Below are 24,188 nucleotides of genomic sequence, written 5' to 3' on the forward strand. Positions count from 1 at the left end.
TTAACCTGTTGTCAGCGGACCTGTAGTCTGCGACTTCCGTGCGTGGCTGCCCTTTACGTTCCCTGTGATTTGAACCCCTTCTATGCCTTTTAAAGTGCATCTGGCTCTATAGATTCCCACCTTAGCATTGGTATGTGCCATCTAGAAATGCTTTGAGATTTTTAGATTCTGTCCTTTTCAGTGGTGGTTACTTGGAAAGATAGAAAAGAGAATTCATCTCTTGAGACTTAAACTCTTTCATTATTTAATTTTGCAGTGATCTCTGAACCATGATTAGAATTTCAGTTCTGCACAAGACTCTGTAGGGTACACTTGAGGTGCAGGAATAAATACAGAGCACGACAGTTTCCAAAGCTTTATCAAGGTAAAAAAAAATAGTAGATCGTTGTGTATTTTGATTCTCTACTTTGTCACTAGGTTAATAATTCACCTGGCCAATCTGGGAAGTGCTTTATTTATTTATCAGACACTTAGATAGCTCTTACATGTGTTAGGCTCTTTCTAAGTGCTTTATAAATATTAACTCAAAATGTTAAATTATAGCAGTTCTAACAACGAAGAGGCTATGCATACTTCAGTTCCCTGAATGTCATTGCAAGAGCTAGAAACATTAGAGGAAGTTTCAGGCATATTTTAGGACTGGGTGTGCCTTCTGGCTCTCTGTTTCCAGTCCTGTAAGCAAGACACCACCCCTCCACTCCCTGGGGGAAGGGAGTCTGGAGCCACGGGAGTGAGACCTCTTCCTTGCAGATCTCTGGCCACATCCCCGGCATCTTCCGTAACATGGTCTTTCTCATCTGCCATAGTGCCCATCCTTAGCTAACTCTGGAGAGACCAGAATTTCCCCCTTTCTTCAAGTGCCACTGCACTGAGGCTAATTTTGTTTCCTTCCCGATATGATTGACAATTTATTTGACTATAGCTTATATTTTAGGGTCAGGCTGAACTTGAAATGTACCATAAAATAGAACATGTTTGTTTGAACACATCAATGTAACAAATAATGCTTTGTAATTTTACTGCCATTTGCTGCAGGTAACACTGAGTTGATGGATCAACCTTCTAGGTAACCATTTTGTGATTTGCAGATATGTAGAGAGCATATTTTCCAGGATTAAGTGTCCTCTTCAAATGAGTGCCTTGGCCTGATGGCCAGATTGAAACCCAAAATGGTGAATAAAACAAACACGGTTCTTGTCATTATGGTGATTATGAATCTAATGTCAAAATCTGCACGTCATACTAGCTTTCTCTCTCTGTTTCATATATTTAAATTTCCAGGGAGATGATTAAATGACACTCTAAGCTTTATTTAATAAGATTATGAAGTGTCTCCTAGAAGCAGGAAGGCTCACTTTCCTCTGATATAATTTATGGCACACAGACATTCATTAATTCAATTCAGCCAAATGACAACTAACACTTTCATGGTTTACAAAGTCCTTCCAGGTATACTTATTTGCTCTTCAGAGGGTCCTTGTGAGGTTGGTAGCCATTTTTTATTCCTGTTTTTACAGATGAGGAAACTGAGGCATAGAAATATTAAAATGCTTTATCCAGGGTGGCACAGCTGGTAAGAGGCAGAGCTTGAATGGAGAGCAGGTGCGTGGACAGTGTCTGGCACATGCCAGCCTGTAATAAACATTTGTGGAATAAATGATTACCAATGACTTCAGATTTCTTGCTATTTCAAAACATTATGCCTCTCAAACCCCTTAGTTGATTTGTGCCTAAGAGATTGCCAGGCCTAGTCCAATGTTTCTCTGTTATTTCAAACAGTATCTGCCACAACATATTTTCTACAAAAGGGATGAGATGGAATGCCCTTTGGATTCATTTCTTGGGATTTAGCATCTCTGTTTTGTTTTTTTTTTAATTAATTTATTTGGCTGCGTGGGGTCTTAGTTGCAGTACGCAGGATCTTCCTTGCAGCATGCAGGATCTTCTAGTTGCAGCATGTAGGATCTAGTTCCCTGACCAGGGATTGAACCTGGGCCCCCTGCTTTGGGAGCGTGGAGTCTTAACCACTGGGCCACAAGGGAAGTCCCTCATCTCTGGTTTTTGAAAAAACAAATAGGTTTGTTATTTTTTTTCCTTTCTCAAGCATCCTACTTTTTTCCTCTGAATTGGAGAGAGTTAAGATTGGACACATAGATTTCGTGTTTGTGTTGACAGCTTTCTTGTCTCTCCCTGCTCATTTAAGGTCATTTTTAAGGACTACAAATCACTGTAGGTTTTCAATGTAAGTGAAATGATTCAGCTACCTAGATTTATGATCAAGTTCACATACAATGACCATAGGTATTGTAATTTGTTTTGAAGTGTCTGACATCACTACTGTGTTTTTTGAAGTATTGCAATTACTTTAATATAAAGGGTCTTTTAAAAAACAACAACAACAAAAAATCCCTCAACTTTTTATCCTTCAAATATAACTCTGTATCCTAAAGTATGTTACCTCCAGATGGATAACTTTCAATGAGAGAGGTCAATATGGCCATTACCTAGTGGGAGGAATTGGGAAGGGCTATCGAGAAAAATGAGAGGTGGAGTGGCCCTTCCCATGAGGGATACTAGACGGTAGGAAACCCTTAATGAAGCCAGACCAAGTCATCTGCCTGTCAGCCTTCTTCTGCGTGGGGGTGGAATAAAATACTTTTGAAACCTTCCTTGTTCAGAAACCACTTTACCTTTTCCAATCCTCAGGGTTGGTTTTTTTTTTTCTCTTTTAAAAAAATTCATGTAAATTACTGACTAAACTGCTGATTCATGAAACTCAAATTATGTAACACGTTATTCCTGACAGAAACAGCTCCCACATTATTTTAAGGGACTCAGTGTCTCTGTTTTCCTTTACCTATTGCATTCCTTATAGTGGAATCTTTGTTCTCATTTCACTTTTTTTTTTTTTTTTTTTTTTTTTTTTTTGTGAGTACACTGTGCCACCAGGGAAACCCCCTACATCATTGTTTTTGACAGCTGCATAGTATTCCACTTTGTAGTTAATAATTTATCCATTTTGTATTTCTATTATATGTTCTTTTAAAAATATTTAAATCACCAAAGTAATATTTTTAAGAAAAATTCAAAGAAAAAAGAAAATAAGTATCATCAGTAAACCTACCACTCAATAATCACTATTAGCATTTTAGAGTATATCCTTCTAAACTTTCATTTGTGTGTGCATATCCGTATTTCCAATGACATTAAAATGTTTCTTTTATGCGGGCTTGCTTTGTTGGTTAGAGAATCATGTTTATTTAGTCAACCAACGTCATAGATTCCAGGCACTTTTGAACCAGGTATTTTACTACATTTCCTGGCCACCTGCCATTCCCCAAATCTGGATAACACTACTGGAAATTTATACTACTGCTCATAAAGAGGATGAGGTAAGGGTGTGTGGATGGACAAATCCATTCAGATCAGCAAAAAGCATATATCCTTTTGATGGAGGTCAGTCAATATTCTAAGTACATCTAAAATACAAGATATTTAAAAAGAGAAATGATAGAATATTCATATATCATAGATTATGATCACTAAAGGAAAAGCAGAAATAATGGACCTGAACGAAGGAAAAAATGTTGAATTCAGTTAAAAATTAGAACAGTTGAACTTCAGATGTTTAGAAATAGTCTCCTAATGATAAGTACATTGTTTGGAGTAATTGGTTTAACAAAGCTCCCTCCAATGGTAGGAATAGGTGACCTTGAAGTTTCTTGTGATCCTCTTATATTATAGGCTATCTCAGAGTTAGTAACACTTGATTTAGTATAATTTCATGCATACAACTCTCTAGTTACTAACCCCACCAGTTTTTCCAGACAGCATCTGTCTGGGCTAATCTCTCCACGCCCTTTTTCTTCTCCCACAGCACATGTGCACAGGCTGTCACCCACACTTTTTCTCTTATATCCTTTTGTGGCTTTCCTCCACTTTCTGAGAGCTTAGTCCCCCTTTTAACCTTGTTCTTTTTTCCTCTTCTTCCAGCTTTTGCTTTAAGAAAATTTCTCTCTGTCCTTTCTCCATCGCACTCTCTTCATTTTGGTCTTGAGCAAAGAAGATACTAATCATGGTGATACGGTTAAGAACAAGCCTTTAATAAGGAAAAGGAAAGCTTTTAGTTTGGGAGGAAAGGTAGATATTATAAAGAACTAGTAGTTGAGAATACCCAGTAATTTCTTTCAGAATTTCCACAGAAGTCTCCACCCACCTCCTCGCCTCTAAATAAGCTGTTTTTCCTTAAGCATTGGCATGTATGATAAAATTTAAAACCGTTTATATATATATTTTTTGGTTCATGTCACTGCAGTAGCATTGTTTTGTGCTATTTTTTTTTCCCCATTGAAGATGTTAGATTGAGTAGAGTGTGCTTTGGTCTTGAAAGCTCACTTCTAGGTAAAATCACTGATTCTTTTAGGAAATACATCTGAAGTTCTAGATCTCTGGTTTAAAAACAATCTCTTTGTTTTTAAGTAAGTTGAAGACTAAGGTTATCTGAGACCAGAGGTTAGCAGTCTTTGAGAAATGGTGTATCAAGTTTCCAAACCCTTTTCTTCCAGACTTTCATCAGCAGAGAAATGTATTGGTGAGAAGCACATGTAGGTCAGCCTTCCATCCTTGGGAATTAGAGAAGAAACAATGCTGGCTGCAGGAATATTAAGGTGTCCCTGGGGACTCTCTCAAAACATGCATGTTGGGGATCAAGCCCAGGTAGCTGACTTCATACCAACTTCAGCTCACCTGTAAAGGTGCTTGGGCCAAACATTATGAGGAGCTCAGTACCAAGGCAATAGCTACTTAGGTTACACTGAGAGTAAAGGCCTATTTTTTCATAAACATGAATGAAAAAGGTTTTGAGAAGACATTTTTATTCTGCTTCCAAACAACATGGTGCTAAAATTGATGATGCCTTAAACATGAAAGCTTATCTGTATTATTTGCTTAATTGAACCTGGACCACTGTTAATAAACACTCAGAAGTTAAGATTATACTATAATTTTTAAAAAATGGTTGTTGGTTTTGTAGTTCTAAGTGTACATAGTTGTGCATAGCTTACATTTTTTTAGCCCATTTTGACATCAGTACCTTTCTTTTTTCTAATTCATCTCCTTTTACCCCCACTCTGTCTTCTCATGAATATTTGGTTTATTTTTTTGTCTGTAGGAAATTTTTTTTTTTTATTTAATGGAAGTTAAGATTCTCCAATATTTTAGCAGAGAAGAGTTTTTAAGAGATTTATAAGACTATGCCCCTTTTCCCCCTTGATTTTTGTCTCTGCCATAGATTTCCTTTATTTCAAATTCCTACTAACATTAACATCATTTTAAAAAATTTTTTTATTTACTTTTGGCTGCGTTGCTGCATGCGGGCTTTCTCCAGTTGTGGCGAGCGGGGACTACTTTTCATTGTGGTGCACGGGCTTCTCATTGCGGTGGCTTCTCTTGTTGTGGAGCACGGGCTCTAGGCGTGCATGCTTCAGTAGTTGTGGCTTGCGGGCTCTAGAGCGCAGGCTGAGTAGTTGTGGCGCATAGGCTTAGTTGCTCTGTGGAATGTGGGATCTTCCCGGACCAGGGCTTGAACCTGTGTCCCCTGCATTGTCAGGCAGATTCTTAACCACTGAGCCACCAGGGAAGTCCCTATTTATTGTCTTTTTGATGATAGCCATTTTAATAGGGGTAAGGTAGTATCTCATTGCGGTTTTGATTTGCATTTCACTGATGATTAGTGATGTTGTGTATCTTTTCATGTGCCTGTTGGCTATGTGTATGTCATCTTTAGAAAAGTGTCTGTTTGGGTCCTCTGCCCATTTTTTTATTTGGGTTGTTTGTTTTTTTGATGTTGAGCTGTATGAGTTCTTTGTATATTTTGGATATTAACCCCTTATCAGATATATCGTTTGCAAATATTTCCTCCTATTCAGTAGGCAGCCTTTTCATTTTGTTGATAGTTTCCTGCCCTGTGCAAAAGCTTTTTAGTTTGATGTAGTTCCATTTGTTTATTTTTGCTTCTATTTTAAATAAGGTTTCCTTTATTCATTTTCACACTTTCATTGGAACATTTTAGGATAAAATTTTGCCTTTGAGATGTAGAATGATATATATAAGTTGCTACTTCTGTGTAGAAAAACAAGAAAAAATATATTTTTGCTTTGTCCAAGCATAAATAAGGATACATAAGAGATTAACAGTGTTTCTGTCTATTTTGGGGATTGGGTAGTGAGAACTGGGTGGGTAGGGACAGGAGTGGGAAGCAGACTTTTCACTGAGTCTCTTTTATATTTTCTTTGTTTTTTAACCAGGTGAATATATAAACCACTGTAAAAGTAGTTTTAAAAATTGTCTGTGGGTTTGGTGATTTTAGAAAATAAAGGTTGGTTTACTTTTAGTTTTCAGATAATTCTGCTCTTTTCAGTACAAGCTAAACCAAATAGTTTCGTTCAGCACGGTTTTTGTAGTTTTTGAAGAGCAAAGAGTTCTAATATTTATTTTGTACCTACCATGTTCTGGGTGCTTTAGAGACTTTATTGCATTAAATATTCATAATAACTCCGTGGTGTAGGTGGTAGTTTCATTTTACAGATGAGCAAATTAGGGTTCAGTGAGGCTTTGAAGGTGGCCATGTGTGGCCAACACGGGGCAGAGCTGATCTGATCAGGTCTACCTGGCTTTACCAGGGGGTCCCCTGTGCTTTTGAGAAGTGGGTAAAGGCTGACTCCCCTCAAAGCCCCTCATCAGAAAGAACAGGCAGAAATGATTTACAGGTAACTCTGATTACCATCTGCTGATAAGGCAATGGTTAAATGAGTTTTGAAAACTGGCCTTTCATTTTTACTTTATGGTTCTGAGATGATATTAATGTTTTAATCTAGGAACTGCTGCCAGGCTTCAGGAAGGAAGCTGACTGAAAATGTTTTAAATATCGTATATTTCTTCCCTAACAGAAAAGAGCTTAAAATTCTGAATTTAATTGCTGAATATGTTAAATTTTCTTAACCTATAGAATTTGAATGTCTTATGTTTGATCTGCAGAGCTGTCAAATTCCTACTGTTAGCAACCAGTGCCCAATGAACTTTGCCAACACTGACAAATGCTGTTGTCATAGTCTGAAATCCCTTAATGGTGATAACCAGCCCTATTTATATTAATCCTTGGAAATAGAGCCATCAGCCAGTACAGTCTATCATTTTGCTGATTTATGTTGGGTATTAGCTAACGCAAGTATATTGTGTCTTGGCAGATAGTGGGATGAGCTCTTGTTAACTAAGTAGGAATGAAAGAACATTTTAGGTCTGAATTCCTATGATTCTGTTATGTAATAAAATATATTTATGTTCTGGGCAAAGATTGTGAGAAAGATACTGAGGAAATTCAAATGACAAGAAAAGTTTAAAATGTCACAGGAAGTGAATGGAGAAGACAGAATAAACCCATAGCACACAGTGGAGTCTCTTACACTTAATACAATACATTAAAGAGAAAAGCAGCTTTATTGAGACTTAATTGATATGCCATTAAATTCATCTTTTTAAAGTGCACAAGTCAGTGGTTTAGTCACAGAATTGTGCAGACATCATCACTGTCTAATTCCAGAACGTTTTCATCATCCCCTAAAGAAACCCTGGACTCATCAGCAGTCACTCATCCCTCATTCCCTGTCCACCTGTTCCCATCTACCCCCAGCCTGTGGCAATGATGAATCTACTTTCTGTATATATAGATTTGCCTATTCTAGATATTTCATAAAAAGTGGAAACTTATGGGAATTCCCTGGCAGTCCAGTGATTAAGACTTGGTGCTTTCGCTGTTATGGCTGGAGTTCAGTCCCTGGTCAGGGAACTAAGATACCTCGAGCCGCGACCAAAAAAAAAAAAAAAACAGCAACGTGGAATCTTATGATATGTGGTCTTTTGTGACTGGTTTATTTCACTTGGCATAATGTTTTTCAGGTCCATCCACATTGTAGCATGTAGTACTTCATGTCCTTTTATTGCTGAAAATTTTTCCATTTTATCAGTATACCATATTTTGCTTATTCATTCATCTATTAATGGACAGTTGGGTTGTTGCCACTTTTTGGCAGTTATTAGTAATGCTGCTCTGAATATTCATGTGAAGTTTTTTGTATGGACATCTGCTTTCATTTCTCTTGGGTGTATAGCTAGCAGCAGAATTGCTGGGTCATGTGTAACTCAGTTTAGCTTTTTGAGGAATTGCCAAACTGTTTTCCAGTATCTGCACTATTTTACAAGCCCACCAGTAAGGTAAGAGGGTTCAGATTTCTCCAGATCCTCACCAACACTTATTGTCTGTCTTTTTGGACTTTAGTCATTTTAGTGGGTGTGAAGTGGTATCTCATTGAGGTTTTGATTTTCATTTTCTTAATGACTAATGATATTGAGCATCTTGCATGTGCTTATTGATCATTTGTAACCTTCTTTGGAGAAATGTCTTTTCAGATATTTTTTAATTGAGTTATTTGTCTTTTTTTGCTGAATTGTACGAGTTCTCTACATATTCTGCATGCACATTATATGATTTACAAATATTTCTTCCATTTTGTGGATTTTCTCTTTCACTTTCCTTATGGTTTCCCTTGAAGCACTAAAGTTTTTAATTTTGATGAAGTCCAGTTAATTTATTCTTCTGTCACTTGTGCTTTTGGTGTCATGCCATTAATCTAAGAAATTATTGCCTAACCCAAGGTCACAAAGATTTACTACTGTGTTTTCTTCTAAGAGCCTTATAGTTTTATTTCTTACTTTTAGATCGTTGATCTGTTTTTTTAGGTTTTGGGTTTTTTTTGTTTTGTTTTTTGTTTTTCTGTGGTCCGCGGGCCTCTCACTGTTGCGGCCTCTCCCGTTGCGGAGCACGGGCTCCGGAGCAGGCTCAGCGGCCATGGCTCATGGGCCCATCCGCTCTGTGGTATGTGGGATCTTCCCGGACTGGGGCATGAACCCGTGTGCCCTGCATCAGCAGGCGGGCTCTCAACCACTGTGCCACCAGGGAATCCCTATCTTATTTATTTTATACCTAGTAGTTTGTACCTCTTAATTCCTTTCCTCTATCTTTCCCCTCCCTGCCACTTCTCTCCCACTGGTAACCACTAGTTTGTTCTCTGTATCTATGAGACTGTTTCTATTTTTTTGTATTCAATCTTTTATTTTATTTTTTAGATTCTGCGTAAAAGTGGAAAGCTCTGTCTTAATGCCAGTGCCACGCTGCGTTATCTTAGCTTAGTGTGGCTTTGTAGTAAGTTTTGGAACCAGAAAGTGTGAGTCCTCCAACTTGGTTCTCTTTCGAGATTACTCTCTTATTTTGGGTCAAATGCATTTCCATATGAATTTTAGGGTCAGCTTGTCAACTTATGAAAAAATGGCAAGGAATTTTGATAGGGATTGCATTGAATCTGTAGATCAGTTTGGAGAGTATTGCCATCTTAACAATATTTTAGTCTTCAGATCCATGAACATTGGTTGTTTTTCCATTTATTAAGGCCTTCTATAATTTCTTTTAACAATGTTTTGTAGTTTTCAGTGTACAAGTCTTACACTTCTTTTGTTAAAATTTATTCCTAAGTATCTTATTCTTCTTGATGCTATTGTTAGTGGAATTGTTTTTTTAATTCATTTAATGTTTACTCATACTACTGTATAGAAATACAATTGATTTTTTAATCGAGTATAATTTATATAACATTATATTAGTACAGTTTTTGAATATTGATCTTGTATTCTTCGTTCTTGCTGAACTTATTTGTTAGTTTAAATAGTTTTTTGGTGGATTCATCAGGAGTTTTTACGCTGTCAACCCTCCATATTTGGGAGTTTCGCATCCCCAGATACAGAGGGTGGACTGTATTCATGTACTATTCCATTTTATATAAGGGGCTTTAGCATCCAATTTCAGTATCTGCAGGGGCTCCTGGAACCAGTCCCTCATGGATACCAAGAGACAGCTGTATCATCATATCATCTGCTCATAGAGATAGTTTTAGTCTTCCTTATCAACCTGAAAGGCTTTTATAATTTTTTTTTTGCCTAGTTGCTCTGGCTAGAACCTTCAGTGTTAAAGAGAAGTGAAGAGAGCTGATATGTTTGTCTTATTTCTGATCTCAGGGGAAGAGCATTCAGTCTTTCACCATTACATGTGATGTTAACTGTGGTTTATTTGTAGATGCCCCTTATTAGTTGGAAGAAATTCTCTTCTGTTTGAAGTTTGTTATGCTTTTATAATTAAAGGGTGTTATATTTTGTCGAATGCCTTTTCTGCATCTATTGAGATGATTGTGTGTTTTGTGTCCTTTATTCTGTTAATACAGTGTATTACATTGATTAGTTTTCAGATGATAAACCAACTTTGCATTCCTGGGATAAATCATATTTGGTCATGGTATATAATTCTTTTTATATGTTGCTTGATTTGATTTACTGGTATTTTATTGAGGACTTTTGCACCTATATTGACCTATAACTTTCGTTTTTTGTGATATCTTCATTTGGTTTTGGTAGGATAATACTGGCCTTGTTAGTTCCTTCCTCTTCTTTTTTCTTGCGGGGGGGGGGTAGATTTTGTGAATGATTTATATTAATTCTTCTTCAAATATTTGGTAGAATTCACCAATGAAGCCATTTGGACCTGGGCTTTTCTTTGTGGGACTTTTTTTTTTTTTCAGATTACTAATTCAGCCTTTACTTGTTATGTATATACTCAGATAGGTTCTATTTCTTCTTTTTTTTTTTTTTTTTTTGCAGTACGCGGGCCTCTCACTGCTGCGGCCTCTCCCGCTGTGGAGCGCAGGCTCAGCGGCCATGGCTCACGGGCCCAGCCGCTCCGCGGCACGTGGGATCCTCCCGGACCGGGGCACGAGCCCGTGTCCCCTGCATCGGCAGGCGGACTCTCAACCACTGCGCCACCAGGGAAGCCCTCTATTTCTTCTTGACTTAGTTTCAGTAGCTTTTTTCTTTCTACAAATTTGTTCATTTCATCTGATTATCTAATTTGTTGGTATACAGTTGTTCATAGTATTCTTTTAAAATTCTTTTTACTTCTGTGAGGTTGGTAGTGTTGTTCCCGCTTTCATTCCTTATTTAGTAATGAGTCTTTTCTCTTTTATTCTCAATCAATCTAGGTAAAGGTTTACCAATTTTGTTAAATTTTTTCCAAAGAAGCAACTTTTGTTTCCAGTGATATTTCTCTATTGTTTTTCTATTCTCTTTCATTAATTTCGGCTCTAATCATTATGACTTTCTTCCTTCTGCTTGCTTTGGGTTTAGCTCTCTTCTTTTTCTAGTTTCTTAAGGGGCAAGGTTAGGCTGTTATTCTGAATTTTTTTTCCTTTGATATAGGCATTCATGGCTATAAAATTCTCTCCAAACATTATATTAGCTGAATTCTGGAATTTTTGGTATGTTTTCATTTTTATTCATTTGAAAGTATTTCCTAATTTCTCTTGTGGTTTTTTTTTTTCTTTGACTCATTGGTTACTTAAGAGTGTGTTAATTTCCACATATTTGTGAATTTACCAAATTTCCTTTTGTTATTGCTCCCTAATTTTTTTTAAATTTACATTTTATTGAAGTATAGTTGAATTACAATTTTGTGTTAATTACTGCTGTACAACAAAGTGACTCAGTTATACATATAAATACATTCTTTTTCATATTATTTTCCTTTATGATTTATCAGGGGATATTGAATATAGTTCCCTGTGCTATACAGTAGGACCTTGTTGTTTATCCATTTTATATATACCAGTTTGCATCTGCTAATCCCAAACTCCCAATCCAACACTCTCCCACCCTCCTCCCCCTTGGCAACCACTAGTCTATTCTCTACATCCCTGATTCTGTTCCTATTTTATAGGTAGGTTCATTTGTGTCATATTTTAGATTCCACATGTAAGTGATATCGTATGGTATTTGCCTTTCTCCTTCTGACTTACTTCACTTAGTATGATAATCTCTGGTTGCATCCATGTTGCTGCAAATGGTATTATTTTGTTCTTTTTTATGGCAGAGTAGTATTCCATTGTATATACACACCACACCTTCTTTATCCATTCATCTGTCGATGGATGTTTAGGTTGTTTCCATGTCTTGGCTGTTGTGAATAGTGCTGCTATGAACATAGGGTTGCATGTATCTTTTTGAATTAGAGTTTTGTCTGGATATACGCCCAGGAGTGGAATTGCAGGATCATATGGTAATTCTATTTTTAGTTTTCTGAGGAACCTCCATACCGTTTTCCACAGTGGCGGCACCAACTTACATTCCCACAAACAGTGTAGGAGGGTTTCCTTTTCTCCACACCCTCTCCAGCATTTGTTATTTGTAGACTTTTTAATGATCACCATTCTGACTGGTGTGAGGTGGTACCTCACTGTAGTTTTGATTTGCATCTCTCTAATAATTTATTGCTCTCTAATTTAAATCCATTGTTTTCTGAGAACATACTTTGTATGATTTCTGTCCTTGTAAATTTAATGAGGCCTTCTCATGGCCTAATATATAGACTATCCTAGAGAATGCTTTATGTGCACTTGAGAAGAATGTGTATTTTGCTTTTGTTGGGAGGAATGTTCCAGAGATATCTATTAGGTCCAGTTGACTTATGGTGTTGTTCACATCTTCTCTTTCCTTATTAATCTTCTTCCTGGTTGTTCCTCTTAATTTTTTTAAACATTATTTTAATGTTTCATATTGGTATAAATATGAAAAGTTGCTATAAAGATAAAAGACTCAAATGCAAACTTATAATGTTGTTTTAGTGGGCTATTTAAACAGAATTAAGTTATAAAATTATTTACTTTCAAATTTTTTTTTTTTTTTTTTTTTTTTTTTTTTGTGGTACGCGGATAAATTTAAATGTAACTTTAGTTCAGTGCTGTTTTCTCAGGTCCATGATTCTTTTGTCTATATGTGATAGGATTTGCTAGTAAAGTGCTCTGGAATGTTTTTGAAACTGTATTGACACTCATCTCAAATAAATGAACATTCCTGTTTGATCAACTTATTTGTTAGGAATTAAAAGTTTATTTGCTAATGTGTGGTTGAGATGACAGCTCCAAAAAAAGTAACAAATAGTACTACATCTTCATGGTAACCAGAATTAGTAAATGGTTAAATTTTCTTTCTGGTATTTCATGGTAACATTATTTGAAGGCCATGTGAGATCCAGTTAGCAGAGGCAATTTAAAATGTATCTACATATCAGGCTTCCCTGGTGGCACAGTGGTTGAGAATCTGCCTGCTAATGCAGGGGACACAGGTTCAAGCCCTGGTCTGGGAGGATCCTACATGCCGCGGAGTAACTAGGCCCGTGAGCCACAACTACTGAGCCTGCCTGTCTGGAGCCTGTGCTCAGCAACAAGAGAGGCCGTGACAGTGAGAGGCCCGCGCACTGCAATGAAGGGTGGCCCCCGCTTGCCACAACTAGAGAAAGCCCTCGCACAGAAACGAAGACCCAACACAGCAAAAATAAATAAATTAATAAAATCCTACCCCAACATCTTCTTTAAAAAAAAAAAAAGTATCTACATATGAATACCAGTAAATTATTTTCCTCAACTAAAAATACTTGGGCATTTTAGCACCATGTGTTTGTAAAGACAATATTTGACTTTGCCTTGTAGCACAAATAGAAATTGTTCTGTATTTAAAAAATAAACTATTGTTTTGAAATTATTAAAAAAACCACATTTTAGTGTTGTTTTAAAAAAAAAACTGTATTTGTAGTAAGAGTGATCCCTCATTTAATGAATCCTGTCTTCTAACAGTGACCATTTTGGAAGGCCATTTGGCCTAGGTAGATAAAAGGAACGGATCAGAACGTAGAGGAGAAATGCTACATCATTTCTAGATTATGGTGGCAGGGGGTTGCGGGGAACAGCAGATCAGGAGAAAGCATTAATTGGAGAACAAACAACAACTACAGAAGAATCAAAAAGAATGTGATAGTGGAAAAAGTATAGAAGTAGAAGGAGGAGGAGGTAGCTGCAGAAGTCTTTATTGGTCCTTGGCAGAGGGACTGGTACCCAGAAATGCATTCCTAGGCTTTCTAAATCCTTATTTACCTCTGGGAGGGAAATTCCTGAGAGTGAAGTGTGTTGTTGGAACACAGCCTATTCAGTAGTATAGTCATTGCAGTAATTGAATTACCTCTTGCCATTTAGTTCATGTGGCATATTCTCTTTTGGCAACACTGAATGTCCAAAGGAGTGGGTGTGATTCTTTCATCAAGTCTTTTTAAATCTTTTAGCTGACTTAGGGAAGAGATGAGAGATGTGAAAATGCCTGCCATAGTTAAGGGCACAAAGTAGGAACTTGATAAACTTTGGCTGATATTAACTTGTCCATAACATTCTGTAATATTTAGTAGCCTAGACTAGGGAATTTAGAAGGCCTAGGTTATACTGTTAGATCTGCCACTAACTTGTGAAGTGATCCTTAGCAAGTGACTTTATTTTCTTTGATGGTAAATTACCCAAAGTTCTTTTACCTCTAAAATTCTATGGTTCTATTAAATTCATATAGAAAAAAAAGCCTTAAATAAAGATTATTCTTTTAATAGAGGTGGAAGTTTTTGTTCTCAACTTTTACAATTTTAACTAGGGTACACTACATGAATAAGATTCTTTAGAGCATTATCTAAAGCCAACCACTGATTTATTTGAAAACAAAGGGTTTCTTTGCAGTGTCATTTAGCTTGGCATTGCCATGAATCCAATAATTATTCTGCACTAATCAGAGAACAGTAATGCAGTTGTACTTAAATTTAGAGTTCCACACAGCCATTCACAGGGATGAATCGAGGTGAACAAGTACTTCTAACTTAATTTGCAAAAATTCTAAATGTACTGGTGGAATTCACTGCAGGAATCATAGTGAAAAGTAGGTTGGGAGTGTGACTAAGATCATGAGAGGCTGTTGGAGAAACTATTGCTGCTTTTTGTTATATTTGTCTTCTGGGTCTGTGTGATTTTTAATAAAAAAATTAATGATAACGTAGATTTCAGGAGCATTTTTACCATTTTGAAATGTTGACGTATGGTGTGACAGAGAATGAATTGTTGTGGTTGGTCACCTTTTCTTTTTTTTTTTTGGCTGCGCTGCGTGGCATGTGGGATCTTAGTTCCCCAAACAGGGATTGAACCTGCACCCCCTGCATTGGAAGTGCAAAGTCTGGACCATTGGACCCCCGGGGAAGTCCCACCTTTGCTTTTAACTTTTTTTTTTTTTTTTTTTTTTTTTTTTTGTGGTACGCGGGCCTCTCACTGTTGTGGCCTCTCCCGTTGCGGAGCACAGGCTCTGGACGCGCAGGCTCAGCAGCCATGGCTCACGGGCCCAGCCGCTCCGCAGCATGTGGGATCTTCCCGGACCGGGTCACGAACCCGTGTCCCCTGCATCGGCAGGCGGACTCTCAACCGCTGCGCCACCAGGGAAGCCCGCACCTTTGCTTTTAAATGAAGCCAATGCCTGGCTTTAATAATGCTGTATGGAATCAAAATCAAATCAAAACTTTGTTTTCCTTTACACTCACTGCATGCAATACTCTGATGTTTCTGTATTCCGGTTCCCAAATGTGTGGTAGTTTTTCCCACACCAGGCAATTCTGAGACACCAGCTGGGTGTCCTACAATTTAACTCAGTGCTGACACTGTCTACTTGGAGATCTCACAGGTTAAGGGCTCACTTCTGAATAACTGCACCCCTACCTTTTAACTGCCAATCGCAAGTCCAGGTTGTTACCTGGGCTTCTGACCAAGGGCTATAAATTGGTTTCGCACGACTTCTTCCTTGGTTTCAATTAATTTGCTAGAGTGGCTCTCAGTACTCAGGAAAACAGCTTACTTACTAGATTACCAGTTTGTCATAAAAGGATCTAACTCAGGAACCGCCAGATGGCAGAGATGCTTAGGGGAGGGTATGTGGGAAAGGACAAGGGCACTTCCAGGTGCGCCACTCTCTCCACACCTCCAGGTGCACCAACTTGGAAGCTCTCCCAGCCTGTCCTTCTGGGTTTTTATGGAGGCTTCGTTATGTAGGCATGGTTGATTAACTCATTGGCCATTGATAATTGGTTCAACCTCCAGCCCCTCTCCCCTCCCCAGAGGTGGGGGAAACTAAAAGCTCCAACCTTCTAACTAATCAGATTGGTTGCCCTAGCAACCAGTTCCCAGCCTTAAATTACCTAGGGGTGTTCTAAGTCACTGTGTTAACATAAAGTTAGGTGTGACTGAAAGAGGCTTATTATATGAATAACAAAAGATACCTATTTCACCTTTATTTCTCTTATCACTGAAGAAATTCTGAGGGTTTTAGTTCTGTGCCAGAAACGGATGAAATATATCAATATCTGTATCTAATCTTAATATAAATCACAATATAATAGTATACCTTGTTTAAAAATTATTGAAGTTATGAGAACTAAATTTTTTTCTGCCTCTATTAAAAGAATACACTTTAAATATCCATTTGAGGTTTCATGGGAAAACCAGGAGGCAAGTCATCTAAGTGTCCTGTGGGTTTTTCTTTTCTTAAATTTTAAACTCTTACTATTAAAGTTCATTTACCGTAATTCTGTGTACATTGCCTTAAGTTCAGTTTTAAAAGGAGGGAAAAGTGGAAAACAAGTTGCAAAACACTGAGGATGTTGGTAATGAGTCATTATGGTTTATTGTGTAAGTATGTACAAAAATGGGAGGATCTGTCAGGTGTACAGCTCTCCAAAAACAACAGATTCCCCAAATCCTTAATGAAAAGGATGGTGTATATGTTCAATGGAAGTCTCTTCTCATGCATGTTCTAATCATTAAAATATAAAGTTTGGGACACTTGGAAAAGGTTTTGGGTAAGTGATTGTGTCGAAGGCTAGGTATTTGTAGGGTAATTCTGCTCTACCCTGGTCAGCATTTGCTCTTAAGTCTTTCTAGGACCCACCTGATCTAGCCCTATTTTAGTGGATAGTATTGACTTTCAGACTTACTTTTCCTTGTGAAAAAGCAAGGAGCACTTTCTCATTTCATCTGAGGTAGTTAGCTACAGACTTAACATTTTCAGCTTAAAAAGCAATTTTCTTTTAATGTCTGTCATTAAAGTTTACCACTCAGGTTTCAATTTTTATGTTTCTCTTATAATTAAAGCAGAATGAGTCTTTGGACTGTGGCATATAATAGAACCTTTAGTCAAGCTTTAGTGTAATCATACATAAAAATAAAATATTTATTTAAAATATGTATGTTATAAAATGGAATGAATGTCATCGACAAGCATTGTTGTGTATAGAAGTAGCAGGTTGCCTCTGGTGACTCATCTATTTTCAGCTCCTGTGAGAGATTATACTAATTGTGGATAAGAGTGGGGGTCTGGATTCACCCAGACCATAGTTCAAATAGGTGTTCGTTCATCACTTATAAATTAGTTTCTTCACCTGTAAAATAGGCATAGTAATAGGACATAACTCATAGGGTTTGAAATAATTAATGCTTGTAAAGCACTTAACACAGTGCTTGTGATATGGTAGGTAACTCAGTAAATGTCTGTAATTGATAACATTCTGAATGGATAAAATTTTATGGCCTTAACTTTCTTTTTTTGTTAATTACTTCAAAGGAAGACCACAGCTTCTCCTTCATTAAGTCCTAAGAAGCTGTGGTCTTCCTTTGGACTCACAAAGTCATTAAGCTCCTCCTAAGGGAGGAGGTCTGGAGAATCTGGAGGAAGGATTCTTTAGAGATCATCAAGGTGATAACCCCATGCCCCCAAGGTGTCTCCAGGTGTCTGACTTCAGCCCATTGCCTTCTTTGAGCTACACTCCCTCTCTTTGGGTGATTAAAGTTACTCTTCCTGGTTTACATGCCTCTTGTGCTGATGACTCCCAAGTCCATGATTCCTGTTCTGACCTTTATACCTTGCCCTTCAGACTGATATGTCCGTTGCCTACTACTAGATAAGCAGCTTCCCATAGTGCTACCCTGCAGGTAGTTCAAATTCAACATTTGTAAAACAAAATATATCTACTCTCCTCTTGATGCCCTACCCCCACTTTTCACCAATTTCATCTTCCTTTTACCATCCCTGTTCAATTTATGGCATCACCATCCACCCAGAAACTTGAGAGGCATTCTAGACTTTGTCTCCCTTACTGCCTACATCCTGTCATTTACAAAGGCTTCCTAATTTTATCGCCTGGATATTTCTCAAGTCTGTCCCATCTGTTCTAAGTCTGCTATAGCCTCTTGGGGCCCTCATCATCTTCTGCCTTTTTCGGTGGCCCCCTCCTAAGAAATTTTTCTGCCCCCCTCCATTCATTCTCCATATTGCTTTCAAAGTGGCCTAAAGCGAAGATCTGACCATTGTCATTCCTACATATAAATACCTTCTTCATTCCTTGTAGTATCAAGTCAAGGTCTTTGGCATGGCTTGTCAGGCTTACGGTGATCCTCTAACCTCTTCGTATCTATTGGAATGTTCGGACTCATGCTCTCAGTTCCAAAGCTCCAGTAATAGTAATTACTTCCACGCACACTATGCTCATGCACCCGTGTGTCTGTTGTTCACTAACTTACCTAATTGTCAGTGGTACTGAGCTCAAGAGCCACCTTCTTTAGGGCATCTTCCTTAACCTTCATTTTCCTCCCTACACTGCCTCCCCAAAATTAAGCACTCACCTCTACCCTGCGCTTCCACTGTAACCTCTGGATACTTCCATCCTAACACTCTGTTGTCTTGGAAATATCTCCTGCAGCCCACCAGGAAGTCTCGGGTGCTCTGAGACACCCTCAACAGGGCTTCTGCTTATTCCAGAGGTGGGAGTCATAGTTGTCATTAACATTATTTATTGACACAGGAGCACCAACAAAGTAAGAAAAGAGTTAGAAAAATGTGATCCGGTTCTATGAAAATAATAAGTTCAGCCACTTCAGGAAGACTCCCCTTACTACACCAGAATGCTGACATTACTGTGACTTGGCGCTCAATAATTTTTATTTATTTCATTAAATGTCAGGTTAGAGTATATAAAGTTATTTGACTGTAATATAGCACAGTTCTTAAAACATAGCAGAACCTCAAAAAACTCTTTGTTGCATGAATGAATACTAAACTTCATCTGTGCAAACTGAGCCTTTGTAGTGGATCGCTCATGTCAGTCTGGTCATCTCCTCATATCTTTAAAAACAGGCTAAAAACAAAATGGAGGGAAAAAATAACCCTCATTCTATTCCACATACCAGGAGAGACTAATCTTCTTAAAGCCCTTTTCTAATTGCATGCCTACCTTTCTTAACCCACAATAGCTCTTTATTAGCTCAAGTCCAAACTCCTCACCCCATCTTACCTATTCAGCCTAATTTTGGGCAATGCTTCTACAGAATCAGTCCATGCAGTTAGGCCAGTTGACTTCACAGGCAGAGTAGGCAGGAAGTTTTGACTGGTTGTTCTTCCTTGGAGCAGATTTTGACTTTTCAAATCTAGGCTTTGGCATCAGCTTATAGACTTTAAAGTTATATGTTAGTAAACTAAACGAAAACTTTGTATTCACTAAATATTTATTGAATGCTCATTACGGGCCAGGCACTGTACCATTGAATGGGGCTTTGGTGATAATCAAAATCAACATAATCTTTGCCCTCATGGAGATTCTGGTCTAATTGTGAAGATTAATAATTATGATATAGGGTGTAAAGTGCCCCTCTAGGAGCCCACAGCAAGGGCACCTAACCCAGCTGTGGGATCGGGGAGGGCTTCACAGGCTCAGTGACATTCAGCTTGATGGCAGTTGATGGGCTGTGCATTACAGGCTGAAAGAACAGCAGGTGCAGAAGTCTAGTAGGAAGAGAGCCTGGCACGCTCAAGAAAGTGAGAGAACTTTCTTAAGGCTGGAACTCAGGTACAGTACAAGGAGCTATCTGTATTACTGTAGTAGACCGTGAGGAAAAAGAAAGGAGATCTCTTTGTCCTATCAGAGACTTGCTTCTTCTTTGAGGAAAACAAATCAGAATGAGTAGAATAAGCTCCTTTTTGTTTTGCTGACTGCGCCACTTCTAGTCACATATCATGTTGTTTTTAATTTATGTAATCTTTATGCATGTGAAATTAATGTGGTACCGAGATGGTATAGACATCCCCGCAGTTTGCTAGCACACTCCTCCCCCCACTCTCATCTTCACCTTCCCACCCCGCCACCAGCCTCCCCAGTGCTTGGAGCACTTCCTTGGATCCGCCGCTTGGATCTCCATTGCAATTAGAATCACATGACTCCTTAGCATAGTGTTCAAGCCTTTTGTGATTAGCCTCCAACCTACCTCTCTATCTCTATTTTCTACTTCTCTGCTTCATCCAGACTTAGCCTTTGCTCTGCCATACCTTTAGCACATCCTATGTTTTCCTGATTTTAAGTCTTTATTACCTTCCCTTCACCTGGCATAACCTTCTTCCCTTTCACTGCTTGTCAAACTATGATGCTTTCTAGAAAGCTCGGTTCACACACTTCTATCAAGTCTCTGGTTTCTTATTATCTTTCTTGCCTCCTGCAGTTCTCTACTCTTTCTAGAGTGTTTCTTTTATCTTTTTAATAAAACATACCATAGTCTCTTGCAGTGCTTTAAAAATGTGGGTTGCAACCAATTAGAGACTCGTGAAGCCAATTTAGTGGGTTGTGACCATCACTTAAAACCTGGAATAAAATAGACCAGAAGAGAAAATGTCAAAATATGTTGTATACAAAAAGAGGTAATGCTTTTGTTCTGTGGTACTTTTGTTGCAGTAATAGATATATATGAGTCTGCTGGCTCATCATACTAAGAACTATCTCTTGGTCAAAAAAGTTTGAAAAACACTGGTTCACATCTTATCTATGAATTAACTCTCCAATTAGATTATATATTACTTTAGGACAGGGATTTCTCACTCAGGCTCTAAATATTCTCCACCCTCTCCACTTTATATATAGTATCTAGGGTATTTTGTTCATCATAAGTGTTGATTTTCTTTGAACTTTTCTCTAATTCTTCTTAAATCCTAGGAAGCAGCCTTGACATAGAATTTCCCATACAGTTCATTCTAGCAGATTGGAATCTCCATTTTCCCCTCTGGAAATTTCCTCTAGGAGTCCTCTGTACTCCAGTTCCCATCTGGACTGCTACCACACAACTGTCATTCTGGGAATTCTCTTCGCCTCTCTTACCTGGGCTGGATCCCTTGCTGCCTCTTTTTTGGTTTATTCTGTTATTTTGGTAGAGCACATAGTCCAGTAGCTTGCTGAAAAAGAGTACATGAAATCATCTGAAAATGCCTATATTCTCCCTTCACAATTGAGTGATAGTTTGGCGGGCTATAAGAATTTTCTGGTTGAAAATTGTTTTCCCTCAGACTTTTAAAAGCATTGCTCCACTGTCTTCTAGTTTTTACGGTTGGTATTAAGAAGCCATGCCATTCTTATTCCTGAACTTTTGTATGTGAACTTCTTCTTCCTTTCTGGAAGCTCTTAAGATCTTTTGGTACCTTCTGTAATGAAATTTTACATTGATCTGCCTTAGGAGGTACCTCTCTTCAGCCATTGTGCTAGGTACTCAATGTACCTTTTTTTTTTGGCCATGCCCTGTGGCCTGTGGGATCCTAGTTCCCCTACCAGGGATCGACCCTGCACTCCCTGCAATGGAAGCGCAGAGTCTTAACCACTGGACTGCCAGGGAAGTCCCCCCTCAATGTACCTTTTAAATCTGGAATTTGTGTTGTTCATGTCTCAGAAGAAAAATTCTTTGTGAATTTCATTATCACTGTTTTCTCTTTTTAGATCTTTGATTAGTTATGATCTTCTGGATTGGTCTCTAAATTTATTACCTGTTTTCCTGTTGTCCATCTCTTGGTATTTTTGTTTTACTTTCCATAAGAATCCCTCAACTTTCTTCCAACCTTTCCATTGAATTTTTTGTTTTTGCTGTCATTATCACTTTCCAAGAGCTCTTTATTATTCTCTAATTGTGCTTTTTAAGATTATTTTATTTAAAAAAAATCTTTCATTCATATAATATCTTCTGTCTCTATGAAGTGGTTTTTTTTTTTTTTGGTAGATGAAAACCTTTTGTCTACTCCTAGCATTCTATTTTCTGTTTTTAATGTAGTCTAGTTATTTATTTATTTTAATGTTGGTCCTTTATGTTAGAGGTTTCCTTAAGTGCCTGATAATTATTTAAGAGTAAGACACTAAAAGAATATATTAAAAACAGAATAAAAGTTCTGTGTATCTTGGTAGACTTGTTAAAGGTAGAGACCATCACAGATTTCATCAGCAGCCCCTCTTCTCAGGACCATACAGTTTTCCCACATAAGAAGCCTCTCATTTCCTGCCTGTTGCCCCAAAGCCTGAGCCTGTTCTCGGGACCTAAAGGTTAGGTCAGCTGGCTCCTACCTAGTGTCCCCTTTCAGGCTCTCAGGTTTCACCTTCTGCCACTGCACCCATTTCCCACTCATCCACAGGCTTTCTGCTTCATGTAGGATGGCGTTTTTGTTGTGTTTTGTGTTTTCCCTGTCTTGAGATGACTTCTGAGAGGAAGAGGTGAAACTTCTTTATGCCAACATTTTAAAACAAGAATTCTTTCCTGAACTTTTCAGTTTACAAGTTCCTCTGTATACATTATTAAAAATGGAAGGGATATGCTGATGTTTCTCCAACATGGGGATGTTGAGACCTAATTAATCAATGTTAATGCATTTATGAAGATGAAATCTTTGTGTAAGTATTCATTGGCATGCTGTTTTCCACACATTCTTTGACATGTGTGCTGTTTTAGGATAAAGCTAAAAAGCCTCTTATCTTTTAAACTTTTAGCCACTTAGCAATTCAGTTTTTTAAAAATATGTTTGATTTGCTCAGTCTTTATCAAAAATTAATGCAGTGTGTTTTACAGCATAACATGGCAGGTAGAACACAAGCATAAGTGTTGGACTTGAGTGCCAGCACTGCCATTTGCTACGTGAATTTGAACAAATTACTTAATATTTCATTTTCCCCATCTGTAAAATGGAGTTCATAAGGTTTCCTTATAGAGATTCCATGAGTGAATGCATGTGAAGTCCTTAGCCCGGGGCTTGCCTCCATCAATGGTAGCTCATTCTGTTGAGGTATGTAAAGCATCTAGCACAGTGCCTTTTCCTCCTACTTGCATCCTACTTACTCAGGATGTTCTGCTGAGTCAAAACTATCAGTTGGAAGTTATATAATACAGCTCCTTTCTTTTACTAATTCTTAGGAGATTTAATTTGGAGATAGTTTTGGTAAATTCTGAAAACCACTGCCACTAAAGTAGTATTTATTTGTGCTCAGAGCTTTCTAAAGAGTTGATCCCGTCTGTGCTGAATTAGCAACCTATAAAAACAATGGTGAACTGGTGGAGGGAACTGTAAATTTTGGGAATAATTTATTTGCCAAGCTACTTAGGCTTTGGGTATTACCAAGGAAAATTTATGAATATGTCAAGCCTTGATAGATTCCTCCTTTTTATTGTTACTGTACTATAAATATGCTGGGCTCATCCTGCCTGTGGGGCATGTTTTATCCAGACTGTTACTGGCATCACCAGAATCACGATCCTCCTGGACCTGACTTAATGCCCACTCACGCTAGGGACCTATAGGATCAGTCCAGCCCTGCCCTGACTTGCATTTTCCTCTAACACCACTGATTTTAAGATCAATAAACTCTCTACTCTTGACAAGTAGACGGAGCACACTCATCAATTTTAATTGTGAAAACTGCCTACATACTATTGTCATCAATTTGTCTGGGTTACTTTTATAAGGATGGTAGACTCATCAATTTGAAACCCATCATGTCAGTTGGCCATTAGGGATTTCTGACTTTGCTATTAATTATTTCCAGTGATACTCTCACTAAGTATTCTAGTTGCATAAACGCTCATATGAGAGAATGGTGAAGAAAATATGGAGTAAGGGATGGATCCATTTTGTATTATTCAGAATATTATCTTTTAATATACTTTCTGAAATTAGTTACCTTTGGTTACCATATAACTAAATTGGCAAAATTTGATGTTTCATCTGTTAGAAAAATTATTTTTATTACTGGGCTGTTCCTTGCATTTGGAAGACTTATTCTAAATTTTGAAGGTAAATACTATATAGCTTTATAGATCCATTTTTTTTTTTTTTTTTTTTTTTTTTTT

General features: G+C 37.8%; 1 protein-coding gene across 1 annotated transcript in view; it reads left to right on the forward strand.

The window, feature by feature from the left end:
- SGK3 (serum/glucocorticoid regulated kinase family member 3) overlaps nt 1-24,188 on the forward strand; it is a 111,887-nt gene that overhangs the window by 586 nt on the left and 87,113 nt on the right. The window lies entirely within an intron of this gene.

The sequence above is a fragment of the Neophocaena asiaeorientalis genome, unplaced genomic scaffold, assembly GCF_003031525.2.
Source record: "Neophocaena asiaeorientalis asiaeorientalis breed wild unplaced genomic scaffold, Neophocaena_asiaeorientalis_V1.1 scaffold226, whole genome shotgun sequence".
NCBI classification, from domain to species: Eukaryota; Metazoa; Chordata; class Mammalia; order Artiodactyla; family Phocoenidae; genus Neophocaena; species Neophocaena asiaeorientalis.